Raw genomic sequence first — 13,352 nt, 5'->3', positions numbered from 1 at the left:
TGATACTCTGAGCGCTTGTTAAATGCTGGGGGAATTTATCGGCCTCTGAAACAACATGAGGGAAGGCAGACATGGTTAAACACTTCAGGAGCACATAGGCTGATCAAGAGCTGCGTTCCCTCCCAGCTACGAATCCAACAGGAGTCTGTCGATTGGATCTTTGCGAGGGATGTAAGGGACACAGCAGATGCTGTCTGCCAGTGCAGTTTTTTATGAAAAAAAAAAAAGGCAGAGAGAATCTTCATGTGAACATTTTGTCTATTGATCCTTGGCAGAGACCGAGAGCAGAAGATTGGGCTTGGGAAGAAAAAAAAAAAAAACACTTCTGTATGAAAGCTGAGAGACTCAGCGGCAGCCGTGCCTTCCTGGCAGTCTGAGTTGAAACAGGAGACACAGTGCTTGGAGCGGCCATGAATAGTCGGTTTGTCCCCTGAGCAGACTCTCCTGAATGACAATGATCCTAGCCAATGCTCTCGACAGAAGGGACTTGGGAGAGAAATGTTTTAAATGTTTAGATTTTTTTTTTTAACTAATGCAGACAACAAAAGCACATTTACAAATGTTTGGGAAAAAATATCCCTTGGATTCTCAGAACCTTGTACAAGCTTGAAATATGTGATTTTTTTTTTTTTTTTTGTCTGTCTGTGTACAATGACCCATGTGACGGACACTGTTCTGTTCTTGGCTCATCAGGGATCTGGCCTCACAAGTGAGGAAAAGGTGTCACAGAGAAATCGGAGCAGAGTCCTGCTAAGACCTGTGTGACCTTGGACAAGTGACTCGGTCTTTCTGAGCCTCAGCTTCCCCAGCTATAGCATGGAGACGGCTCCTATATCCTCCACAACTGATGAGCCTGGACTGATAACGGAAGTTAGGCCTCGGCCGCTGCTGAGCACCCACGCTGTTGGTGGGTTTGCTCATGGCTGGGATACATTAGCTGACAGAAGGAACTCAAGGGCGGAGAGGTTTTGTAGGCATAAGATTATTGTGTAATTCAAATGCTGCTTTCTATATCCCCCCCCCCCCCCGCCCCATCTGGTTACAACCCTTGCTCTGAGAATCTCCCATCTCAGTGTTGTGTAAACGCTGTTCCCCATTTGTCCCCTGGTATGCCAATAATGCAGCTTACAGCCAATCGCTGAGCAGGGGAGAGAATAGAGCCGGACTTCCTGCCAGCCAGGGGAGAGGAGTTAGAGGAGGAAGTAGGGGATTCAGCCAGGGGATTCATCCATGCCAGAGGTCCAGGAAACATCAGGAAAGAGGAGCTGCAGCAGGGAAGCTACAAAGTGCAAACATTGCTGGCTTCCTTGGGAGCGAGGCAAATTAGCTTAGAGGGTTAAGATTAGAGTCATACCTGCTCGGTTCTTGTGCTGTGAAGCTTATTATTAAACAAATATGAGTCTCAACTATTTGTGTGATAGCCAGATAAAAAGAGAAACAGAGTTACCTAAAAATTAACTGTAACCTGTTTTGTGTCAGCTCAAGAGGGTACAGTCCATCACGGTGGGGGGTGGGGGAATGGCAGCCAGAGCAGAGTATCTTGGGTCAGTGGACGACTGATGGCTCTTCACACTACAGGTCTAGACAGGAAGCAGACAGCTCAGCCCGAATGAGTAGATATTGTAGGGGCAAAATTAATGCCGTATCCTATATGTAATTTGTATTCTGCAATTAATGATGGTCTGTATGAGAACTTGTCCTCTAGGTGCCCTTCCCCCTGCGTTCTGGGAATGACACCTGCCAGCAGTCCCCAGAAACTGCACTGGAACAATTAGATACAATTAACACCCAATGATCCTCTGAGATAAAACAGCTTCCCTGGAGATTCAGCCTCCTAGACCCAACCTGCCTGAAGGTCAACATTCCTGTGACCTACAACCTTCCCTGGAGATCTGGCCTCCACCCAACCTGCCTGAAGGTCCACATTCCTGAGACTCACAACTCCCCACTTACAGTTTTGTCCTTACTTCCCTGTGAGCCCCACCCCTAATTACAGTTTTTCCCTATAAACTCATTACCCTTGAGGCTCCGGTATCACTTTCCTACCCTGCTCCATCATGAAGGATTGTGATCCGAAGCTCTGAGCCAGTAATACAGGACCCTGTGTTTGTTGCATCGGTAGCGAGTCCTGGTGGTCTTTTTTTGGGGGGCGGGGGAGGGCGCATCTCGTGATCTGGGTAATCTCGGTTGTAACAATATCACCTTCCGGTCTTGGCCCATATCCAAATTCTCCCAGCCTAGCCCACCAGCTAGGTTCCATATGCAAATTTTCCAGCCTCCCCAGCGCCACCAGCCAATCAAATACATGCACTTATCAGGGGACAATGTAAAGCTAAACAGTAACAGTTGCAGTCTCCGACCTGGCTGACCTCACGCCCCTCCAGTCATGGGACACGGATGGCCCAACCATGGGCAGTCAGCGGGGGTTTACAGTTTCAGAGGGCTTACCCACAGTCTTGGCAAACCATCATGGCTGTTGGCAACTCGGGCAGAAGACAGCTGTTCTACTCTTCCCGATGGACAGGAAGCCAAGGGAGGGATCACGGGAAGAGGCCAGGGTAAGATGTAGCCCCCAAAGCCTCCTTCCCCAGGGATCACATCCCTCAGCTGGCCTCCACCTCTTACCTCTCACCTTCTCCCAGTGATGCCATCATTTATTGAAGCCATCGGGGGATGCAAAGCCACTGACGGGAATCCACTCCTCCGGCCAGAGCCTGGGACCTGATTGTCTCCGGAAACACACTCACAGGTACACTCTGTGTTATGTATCACTAGTTTCCAGGTATCTCTGAATCCAGTCAAGTTGACAGTACTTTTGTTTGTTTGTTTATTATTATGCATACAGCATTCTGCCTGCATGTACACCTGTAGGCCAGAAGGGGGCACCAGATCACATTACAGATGGTTGTGAGCCACCCTGTGGTTGCTGGGAATTGAACTCAGGACCTCTGGAAGAGCAGGTGGCACTCTTAACCACTGAGCCATCTCTCCAGCCCAAGTTGACAGTACTTTTTAACCATTGAGGGATGTTCAGGGTCCTCCAGACCCCACTGTCTCAGTGGGTGTGGTCCAGTAGTAGAGCACTTGCCTGCTTACCTGGTCCCGTGTTTCATCACCAGTACTGCAATTGTGAGGAGTCAGGGGATGTGGAGGGACATGTTAAGTGCCTCAGGGAAAGCGAGCTGTGCTTCTCAAGTTACACTGCTCAAAGGGTGTACCTTCCAACTGGGTTCAAAGATTAAGGCACGGTTAAAAAACAAAGCCAGCCATGGTGGCACACGCCTTTAATCCCAGCACTCAGGAGGCAGAGACAGGCAGATTTCTGTGAGTTCGAGGCCAGCCTGGTCTACAAAGTGAGTCCAGGACAGCCAAGACTACACAGAGAAACCATGTGTTTGGTGGGGGGGGGGGGGGAAGGGGAGGGGCAGGGGATGTAAAAACAGTATGAACTGGTTTACGTGTTTTTGTTAAGAATTGCTTTTCGTAACTAGGACAGGCTTATGAGACTCACTGTTGAGGTTTATGGATGAGAGAGGCGAGCTCGTGGCATCAAAGGTCACATGCATTTTGGCTATAAGCCTCCTTCACTAAGCTACTTAATTAACAGGCTTGTCTGAGCGCTTCCTCAGAAGAAGGGAGCGTTGCCTCTATGTGGGTGAACCTCAGATCAGTTTTTTTATCTTCGTCAGTTATGTTGAAGTTTGGACTTCCGACCAGTGAGGAAGATAAGCCAAATGGCAGGTGTTGAGGGGTTCCTCTCCCTGCCTGTGCCCCCCCTAGCGTCCATTTCCCTACACTGCTTCACAACCGTGGAGGACGGCATTAGTGTTAGCAGGTACCTCAGCACCTATGAAGACTGGAGGCGAGGCCTTTTGAAAAGCGATTTGAGAGCCGGAGAGATGGCTCAGAGGATAAGGGCACTGACTGCTCCTCCGGAGGTCCTGAGTTCGATTCCCAGCAACCACATGGCGGCTCACAACCATCTATAATGTGATATGATGCCCTCTCCTGGCCTGCAGGTGCACATGCAAGCAGAGCTCTGTATATATAATAATAAATAATAAATCTTTAAAAAAATAAAATAAAAAGTAAAAAAAAAAAAAAGGAAATAAAGAAAAGCAATTCGATTAGCTCCCTAGGGTGAAGGCTCTGTGGCTGAATTCTGATGGCTTCATACAGAGAGGGAGAGGGACCACGCAGAAAAACCCAGTGTGTCTGCCATGATGCAAACGTAGCCAGGGGGCCTCTTGCTAGAACCTGTGCTGCGTGGGTTCAACTCCCAGCATCCAAAACCATGAGCTGAATCAACCTCCTTTCTTTATAAAGCAGCCTGCCTCGGATATTCCATGATAGTAAGGAACAGATGACTCATACAGAGAGGCTTCAAAGCAGACAGGAGATGCGAAGGAAGGAAAGAGCCCAAGTTAAGCTGGGCGGTGGTGGCTCACGCCTTTAATCCCAGCACCCGGAGGCAGAGGCAGGTGGATCGCTGTGAGTTCGAGGCCAGCCTGGTCTGCAGAGCGAGTCCAGGACACACACGGGCTGCACAGAGAAACCCTGTCTGGAAAAACCAAGCGGGGGGCGGGAGAGGGAGGGGGCAAGAGTCCAAGTTACTACTAAAAGTGGGGGAAGCAAAAGGTGCTGAGAAGAAGCGTCCAGGCAGGTTATCAATGGAGACTCGAGAGCCCTCTGCGGCTGTGTAGCGTAACAAGAGTTGGAGCTGGAGGTAAGTCATGGGATGTGACAATGCTTGGGTCCTGGGCTCAACAGTTGTAGCACAGCTGGCCTTGAGATCTGGGCCACATAGTTGAAAGTTCTCTGGGTGACACTAAGATGCACCCCTCCCCCCACACACACTTGATGCCCTCTTTGTAAATAGCTGAAGGAACTCGATAAGGTTTCTTCTGCTTAGTGAATTTCATGACCATCCAGAAGCCAGAGACTCTTGGTGAAGGCTCCAGCGATAGCTCATGTGGGAGAAATTAAAAGCCTGGGGCTGCGACAGCAGAGAGGTGGGGAGTGAAGGCTGACATTTGTTATCATGGCGTTTACCTGGGAGGAAGGTTTGGTGACAGCCAGATTTCTGGTGGGGGCTGTCAGCTAAGCAGCCTCTGAAATGGTGGCAAGGGGTGTGTACAAGAAAATGCTGTTTCAAACTGTTTGTTCGTTTCCCCGGTGACACCTGAGAAGGCCTGTTAGGCTCTGTGGAGCAGAGGGAGGAATCTGGTCCAAAGGTCAGGCTGCTGAAGTTGCCTGCACTTGAACAGAGCTGAGGATAAAGTTGTGCAGTAAAGTCCTGGGACCCTGCTATTGGAGGAGTGGCCGGAGCCTCATCAATTGAAGACGACCAGAGTGCATCAGGGATGTCGGGAGGGGGGGAATAAATGGGCACACAGAGGAAGGGAGTGTGTTGGAGGTTGGTCTGATGTATTTTGATGCTAATTATGCTCTCTGTCTTTTAATGTACCCCCAAATATTGCTCTGTAACCTTGCCTAAAAACGTATTCCCGTTTGACCAATAAAAAGCCGATACACCTGGGCAGGCTAATGGGATAGGCATTGCTAAGGTTTGCAGGGTTTGGGGACAGAGAGGCTCGTTGGAAAGGAAGCAGTCAGAGACCGAAAGAGGACCTGGTGGGGACCAGACAGGAAGAGAAGAAGGAAGGAGACCCCACGGGTTAGGTGGAGGAGAAGCGCATGGCTGGCGTGGATGGAGGATTTGGCCCAGATGAAGAACATTAGTAAATATTTGGGATTATGGATGGGAGGTAGCTCAATAGAAATTATTAGAAGCAGATGGCATGGGATGGGGTCAGAGAGATATGGGAGGTAGTTTAGGGGATTAATATCTGTCCTGCCCTGGATGAACCAAGGCACGTAGATATGATTTTATATATCATGTGTCTGTGTTTTTATTGATTGATAGCAGGTTAGAAAATACTGCTGTAAACCAGACTTGGTGGCACACACCTTTAATCCCAGCACTCGGGAGGCAGAGGCAGGCGGATCACTGTGAGTTCAAGGCCAGCCTGGTCTACAAAGCAAGACCAGGACACAGAGAAACCCTATCTCAAAAAAAAAAAAAAAAAAAAAAAAAAGAAAAAAAAAAAAAGAAAATACTGCCGTAATAATTATAAGGCTAATAACAAACATTTATTAGGCCATATCTTTAAATTAACAGCAACAGAAGTGGAACAAAAAGAAGTCTGATTGTAGCACAATGGTAGAGCAGTTGACTGTCTCAAAGCTCTGGGTTCCATCCTCAGGACCACGTGTAGATTAAAAAGAAAGGAGGGCGGAAGGAAGCCAAGTAGGACACCGTGCCCACTTTCCCAGGGAGGAGGAAGCAGGCTGGGCCTGCGTGGCTCCTCTCCTATTTCCCAGGCTGAGGCTTGCCTTTGGAGTTCGCCTCTCAGATGTGAGGTGAAGGCAACTCAGGAGAAGTAGCAGCGGAGAGAGGCCGGCAGGATGCTGGCACAGCATGGCTGCCTTTAAGTCCCTGATGATGATGAAGAAGAAGAAGAAGAAGAAGAAGAAGAAGAAGAAGAAGAAGAAGAAGAAGAAGAAGAAGAAGAAGAAGAAAATAATAATAATAATTACAATAATAATTTTAAATTTTTAAAAAATAAACATTTAAAATTTTTTAAAAATTAAAAAAAAAAAAAGGCCCTGACCTAACTGTGTAGGCTTTTTCTCCCTCCCTGTCCCTCCCCTCAAGGGCAGCAGGGTTAAGTGTATCACACGCTCATAAGGATGCCGTATGTGCTGGGAAGGGAACACCCGGTAGCACACGGCTTCGGGAGTTTTCGCAACTGAGTACACTAGGAAAGCATTAGGTTGAGCTAAACTTGCCGCCCCTGATCATGGAGGTCCCTTGGCGCCCCTCTTCCAGCGGCCACTCACGAGGGGTGGCCATTCTTCCAACTTTCCATGGCTTCTATTATTGGTATTTGTGTTTTCTTTTCTTTTTTTTTTTTTTCCTTTAACTTTAAATAGATGGAATTGCTGGGTGTGGTGGTGCACGTTCGTCATCCTAGCACCTGGCAGGTGGGAGCAGGAGGAACAGAGGATCAAGGCCATCTTGTACCATATGGTGAGTTGTCTGGACCCGGGACTTCAGGTTTGGAAAATAACAGGGCCGAAGGCTGAGGACAATAGACAGGATTTGCTGCAGCTCCTTCAGCCAGCACGGGTTAGACAGTGTCCCCTCCTGTGGTGGTCACAGGCAGCATAGTGTGCCTGTCTCAGAAGTCCCTCAGTGAGTTTCTTTGATGCTGGGTATCAGCAGGAAGTGACTTTTCCTGGAGCTCCTCCATCGCTCCCCTGCCGCCCCCGCCACCCCCAAAAAGGAAGTGTGATGTGTCGGGAACCAGCAAGTCCCCAACACTTCCTGCGAGGGTCTCTAGAGGCTGGCTCAGTGACTACCGTGTGGATCTGTTCCGAAGCTCCTTCCCCTCCCCCCTCCTCTGGCCCCTGGGCCCCTCCCTCCCTCATTTCCTCCACCTCCCTTGGGACTCAGGTGCTGGGAGCAAATCTCCGAATCCATGGTAACCAAGAGAAGGCAGGAAACCAGGAAGGAGGAGGGGCTGAGAGCTGTCTTACTGAACCCTGGGCAAGACAGTCCCTTCTCATGAAGAAAAGCCAAAAATGCCATTTTCTATCTCATTGGCAGAGACCTCACGAAAGAAAGGGCTGGCTTCCCTCCTGAGGAGTTAGGGGCGGGGCGGGGGGTGGGGGTGGGGAGGGCCTGGCTGGAGAGCAAGGCCAGGGGAGAGGGAGATAGGCAGGACAGTCCTTGAGAGACTGGAGGGTCACAGGTAGTGGTTAGTAGAATGGAGGCAGGGGTCAGAGGTCAGAGGTCAGACAGAGGTTAGAGGTCAGGCATGGAGATTAGAGCTTTGACTGACGGATGGGATGTCTGTAGTGAAGGCTGCTTAGAATTTGGTAGATGGGGGCGTGAGTGTGGAAGCCTGGGGAGCAGAGGACAGGAGTGGAAGGTTGGAGTGTGCAAATAGGGTCGGAATGCCCATTAGATAAGGCAGGTCCACCCCTCAGGGCCTCAACCATCCCCTTTGGGATCAGCCAGGAGAGCCTTCTGTATGATCCCCATAAAAAGTCTTCAACAGGCAAGTCTCCCGACCTCCCCACTCTGGACAGTTTGACCCCTTACTATGTTGCCAGGAGCTGAGACAGGACAAGTTGGTGTCAGAGTACCATGGGGGTGTCTGGAGTGGCTCCCACAGGTTCTGGGCCCAGTGGACTCCTTAGGCGACCCTCCTCTCTCCCTGAAAACAAGCTCCTCGGTTTGTGCTTTAACCATATAAACCTGTATCGGGGAGAACCCACAGCCCCGCCTCCTGCTCTGAGGGCCTGGCACCTGCCTCTCATCACAGTTTCCATTCAGGCCCCTGCAGATCTAGGACAGACCTCTGAACTGGTCTCACCGATCTCCCATGTGACAGACAGGGGATTCACTTATCAGCGACACACATGGCCTCCTCCAGTTTTCCTCCATCACAACCGCAAGCCGCTGCTTTCCTCTATCTGCTTGCATGAAGGGGCGTTTCTTCTTTACTCGCGATAATGAGACTTGAAATCACAGGGTCAGAAAGCTTCCTCCTTCCCTCCCTCCCTCTTTCCCTCCCTCCTTCCCTCCTTCCCTCCTTCCTTCCCTCCTTCCCTCCTTCTCTCCCTCTCTCCCTCCCTCCCTTCCTCCCTCCCTTCCTCCCTCTCTTCCCTTTCTTTTCCTTCACCCACGTTGGCTTCTATAGATATTTCCAGAACGCCCTTTATTCCAAGTGGTTGTTCTAGCTGATCTATCCATGGCCCTGATACAACAATCAATCTCAGTGAGCTTCTAACTGGTGCCCATCTTGGGGTGGAGTGACGGTCTAGTGAGAGCTCTAGACAGCAGGCCTAGCCCCTGTATACAAGTATTCCAGATAGCCTAGATAAAGCCTCCTTTTTTAAAAATTTATTTTATTTTATATGTGTGTGCCTGGGTATGTGTACACAGTGTGTGCCTGGGTGAGTCCTGGGAAGCCAGAAGAAGGCGTTGGATTCCCTGGAGCTGGAGTTGCAGGCAAGAGCCATCAGGTAGGTGCTGGGAACCGAACCCGGGTCCTCTGCAAGAACAGCAAGTGCTCGTAACCATGGAGTCCTCTCTCTCTCCACCCTCAGTCTCGGCTGGCCATCTCATCTGGGGTGCTGGAGGAAGATGAGGAATTAAGATGAACTCAGAGCTGATGTCCACTGCCCTGGAAGGACCCTATAGAGACCCTACAGAGTCAACAAAACAGTGCCCACAAGTGCGGACAGCTCCCTTGGGTTGCTGCCAAGATGACACACCCCGAATCTGGCCATGAACCACAAACAGCTGTAAGTATCTGGGTGCCCAGGCCACACCCAAGCCCCTGCGTATCAGGATTGCTGGGGGTGGGCAGCAGGGCCCCATTTCTCAACAACCACCACAGATGGAGCACGGAGCGCTGCTCTGTGGATAGCCTTAGAAGAGGGCCCTTATTCTTCATGCGGCTTGTGGTTTGAATGTGAACTGTCCCCCGCTGTGTTATGTGCTAAACATGTGATCCCCAGCTGACGGTGCTGAAAACTTTGAGAGGCAGATCCTCGTTGGAGGAAGTAGGTCACTGAGGTGTATACCTCAGTTATACCTTTTTCTGTCTCCATTTCTTTCTTTATTTTTTTGTTTAGATATTTTTATTCAATTTTTAATTTATGTGTGTTGGTGTGAGGGTGTCAGATCTTGGAGTTACAGACAGTTGTGAGCTGCCATGTGGGTGCTGGGAATTGAACTCGGGTCCTTTGGAAGAGCAGGCAGTGCTCTTAACCACTGAGCCATCTCTCCAGCCCTCTGTCTCCATTTCTTGTCTGTAATGAGGTGAAGAAGCCTACATGTACACACACACACACACACACACACACACACACACACACATGCACATTTGCACATACACGCACGCATGCACACTCCAGACGCCATCATGACATTCTTCAGCCCAAACACATGGGACCAATGATGCTGGCTTAAACCCTCTAAAACTATAAGCTACAATAAGTCCTTCCTCCCTTTTAAGTTCTTTCTGTCAGGCATTTCGTCACAGCAACAATACATTCCAGACACCAGCAAGTGGTCCCTGGCGATAGCAAGGACGAGGTTTGCTTTTGACTCGGGAGACAGGAAGGTTTCCGCAGTGTGGAGTCCAAGGAACATCCACAAAGCCTAAGTGTGTTCTTCCCTGCTCGGCTTTGGCCGCCTCCTCCTCCTTTCAAACACAGGAAGTACCTGGTACAGATGTGAGGTCAGTTCCCTCAGGTCCCTGGGAACAAAGACTTGGCCGCCCACCACCACCAAGCCCTGTGCCAAGAGGCTCCGGCAAGCCCAATAGTCATCTGAGAAAGCTTGGAGAGATCCGGATGCTGAGGCGGACAGCCGGCTCTGCAGGTGGATTTGTGGCCTTGGGCACGGTGATCAAATGTCCCTTCAGAGGGGCCACCTGTGCTGGGGCACCCGCCTCTGGCCTTCCAACTGTCAGACAAGCTTCAATCTATTTTCCCTCAAGCCCTAAATAGAGTGTGTGATATTGATCTTTGAGATCCGGATAAAGTCGTGATTTTTTCTCCCCCCCACAGGCTGTTTGACCTGAATGTCCGGCAAGAACAAAGAAGGAAGCTAGGCTTGTGCTAGCTCGCCCTACAGCCTGTGAACTTGGCAGCTGATGCCGAGAGTGTGCTGCTGTCTGAACAGGTCTCAGCAGCGGCAACTTCTTAAGTATCTGCTAATTTTTCTGGATGATGATTGATATGTAATATTCTCAGTAGGGTGAAGCCTCTTGCGCCCCCCCCCACCAACCCCCCCCCCACCAAGGCACTGAGAAAAATGCCTCCAGCATATTGGCCTATGGGCAAGCCTGTGGAGGGTATTTTCTTGGTTAATAACACGGCAGCACCACTCTTGAGCATGTGGGTTGTATAAAAAAAAAAAAAAAAGCAGGATGGGCAGGCCACGAGAGACAGCATTTCGCCATGGCCTCTGCTTCAGTTCCTGCCTCGACTTCCCTCAGTGGTGGAGTGTGATGAGGAAATATAAGACAAAGAAACACTCTTCTCCTGAGTCGCTCTTGCACATAGTGTGTTGACAATTGTTTTTAAACTCTATTTTTATTCGAGGGTATTGAAGCGTCTACCTCCCTCCACCCAAGCCCTTAACCCTGGGTAAGAGAGAAAGAATGTTAGGGGGAGGGGGTGGTACAGACCCCTTTATTCTCCAGGCTGTTTAGGGTCAGTGGCTTCTTGGGAGGGGGGGCAATACCAGTCTCTGCCAACAAGCAAATGCAGTAAGCAGTCTCTTCTAGTCTTCTCTGTCAGCCACACCGTCTATCTCTGGTCTCTCTAAACTGCCACGTGCCACGTGCCACATGCCACATGCCACATGCCACAAGCCACTTGCTGCATGCCACAGTTTCTCTCTTCAGGCTCTCATATTTATCTTCCTAAGAGTCCTAGACCACGCCCCTCTCTGAGGCAGGCCATTAGCTGCTGGCAAAGGCCACACCCCACAGGAGCCAATTATCATCTGTGGATATACTAAAGCCTAAACTAAAACCCCACACTTGGGATGAAAGCAAAAACGTATTTGCATGACGGAGTTTAATGAAGAACCCAAAACTTCCACAGTGGCCATTCGGCTTGGTCATGTCGAACCTTTGCCATGGGTCTCAACTGCAGGACCCTTAACTTCAGTGCAGTGTACTTAGCACTGCTCAACCTTGGCCCTGTTCTTGGTTGCCTGTGAGCTCTGATGATGGAGGCTAGTCTGGGAATGACCTCTTGGCTCCTGGTTGTTTCCATGTTACTTATTCTAGCCGCTCAGGTTCAAATCCCCTACCGTTAGGTTTGAGTCTGAAACATCTGCAGGCATCTTAGTTGTTGGGGACCCCCACAAGCTTCGTGGCCAGTGGGGAGCTGATACACAGGGAAGGCTAAGAGTGAAACTCGAGTCAGTCTCATCTTTGCTGGTACTGGGTCAAGACTTCCAGAGACTAACATGTGATTTTATTCTTTGTACACACTTAAGCATAGTAACACTTCAGGAGTGAGGTCAGGATGGGGGAGGAGCTCCTCATGACAGTTCTCGTAACAAAACTTCAGGGACATCAACATTCCCTTGCAAAGGGGGCCGAGCACCTGTGATCGGTACAATAGGAATGAATTCTATTGGCTGAGCCAAGCACCTGTGGCCTTTACAATAAGAATGAATTCTATTGGTTGATACACAGAGCTCTGGCCCGGGGCCGAGAAGGATGAATATGTAATAAGCATAAGGGTGAATTCTATCCTTGGTGGATGCATGGATGCAAAGTGCATGCGGCCTCTTTCATAGGGGTGAGTTCTACTCGCGGAGAGACAGATCCAAGGATTAGGGCGCAAAGAACGCTCAGGATATTGGGGCATTCAGGTGGAGGCAGGCTCCTAATAGAGTAGCAAAGGGTTGGCAGGTTGTTTGACTGCTTTTCGCTGGCGTACCAGATAACCAGGCGTCGTTCCTTTCTTCCTTCCTTGGAAGAAAATAAGCCCGCATGATTGACACTCTCCAATGCTTCCTCCAAGCTGTGCTTCCCATGGCTAGTTGACAGTGCTCTTTGAGGAGGATCTGAAAACAAGGCCATGGGGTAGGGGAAGGAAGGTCCTCAGACGCCTGCTATATCCGACTGCTTCCGGTCTCACTCTCTGCTCCCTTTTCCACGAACTGTGATGTAAGCAGGTCCACCAGGCCTCTCCTGCTATGGCGGACTAAAATGCTCTGAAAGTCTGAGTGGAAAGAAATTGTTCATCTCTTAAGGTTTTGGTTTTGGTTTTGGTTTTGGTTTTGTTTTCGGCCAGGCACTGTGGTCGCAGCACACAAACGTGTCTAATGTACTTGCTTTGTGCACTCCACGCCAGTCTTGTGTGGTATGGTGGCCCCTCGTCTGTGTGGGTGCACTCCCCACGCCTGTCTCAGTGGCTTGTTATGCTCCGCTCTCCAGCCCTTCAAGGTATCCCTGTCGGTCCCTGCAGCGCTTTTTATAGAAGCTCACAGAATCCTGATGCGTTTCAAGCCTATTGCCCAGGAAGCACCATCTAGAACGCTCCCTTCCCGAATGGCCACCACCTGACCTCTACAGTACCACAGAGATTTAAGTGGGGCCGGGAGGAGGGATGGTGCTGCCTCCTGGGTCCCCCAATCTTTTGGACGCAAATACTCGACAGAAGAAACTCCGAAGAAGGAATTATTTATTTTAGCTCACCGTTTCTGAGTCCTCAGTCCTCCAGAAAGGGGTGGGCCTGGGGGAGCA

General features: G+C 50.0%; 1 long non-coding RNA gene across 1 annotated transcript; it reads left to right on the top strand.

The window, feature by feature from the left end:
• Positions 1-8,881: 8,881 nt before the first annotated feature.
• On the top strand, positions 8,882-11,117 carry LOC311590977. The gene is made up of 2 exons (XR_014777004.1): positions 8,882-9,378; positions 10,651-11,117. It is a non-coding gene; the product is annotated as an uncharacterized lncRNA (long non-coding RNA).
• The last annotated feature ends 2,235 nt before the right edge of the window (positions 11,118-13,352 follow it).

The sequence above is a fragment of the Acomys minous genome, assembly GCF_964271855.1.
Source record: "Acomys minous genome assembly, chromosome: 20".
In the NCBI taxonomy this organism is placed as follows: Eukaryota; Metazoa; Chordata; class Mammalia; order Rodentia; family Muridae; genus Acomys; species Acomys minous.
The sequence above is the reverse complement of the archived record's forward strand: the minus strand, read 5'-3'. Positions and strand labels throughout refer to the sequence as shown.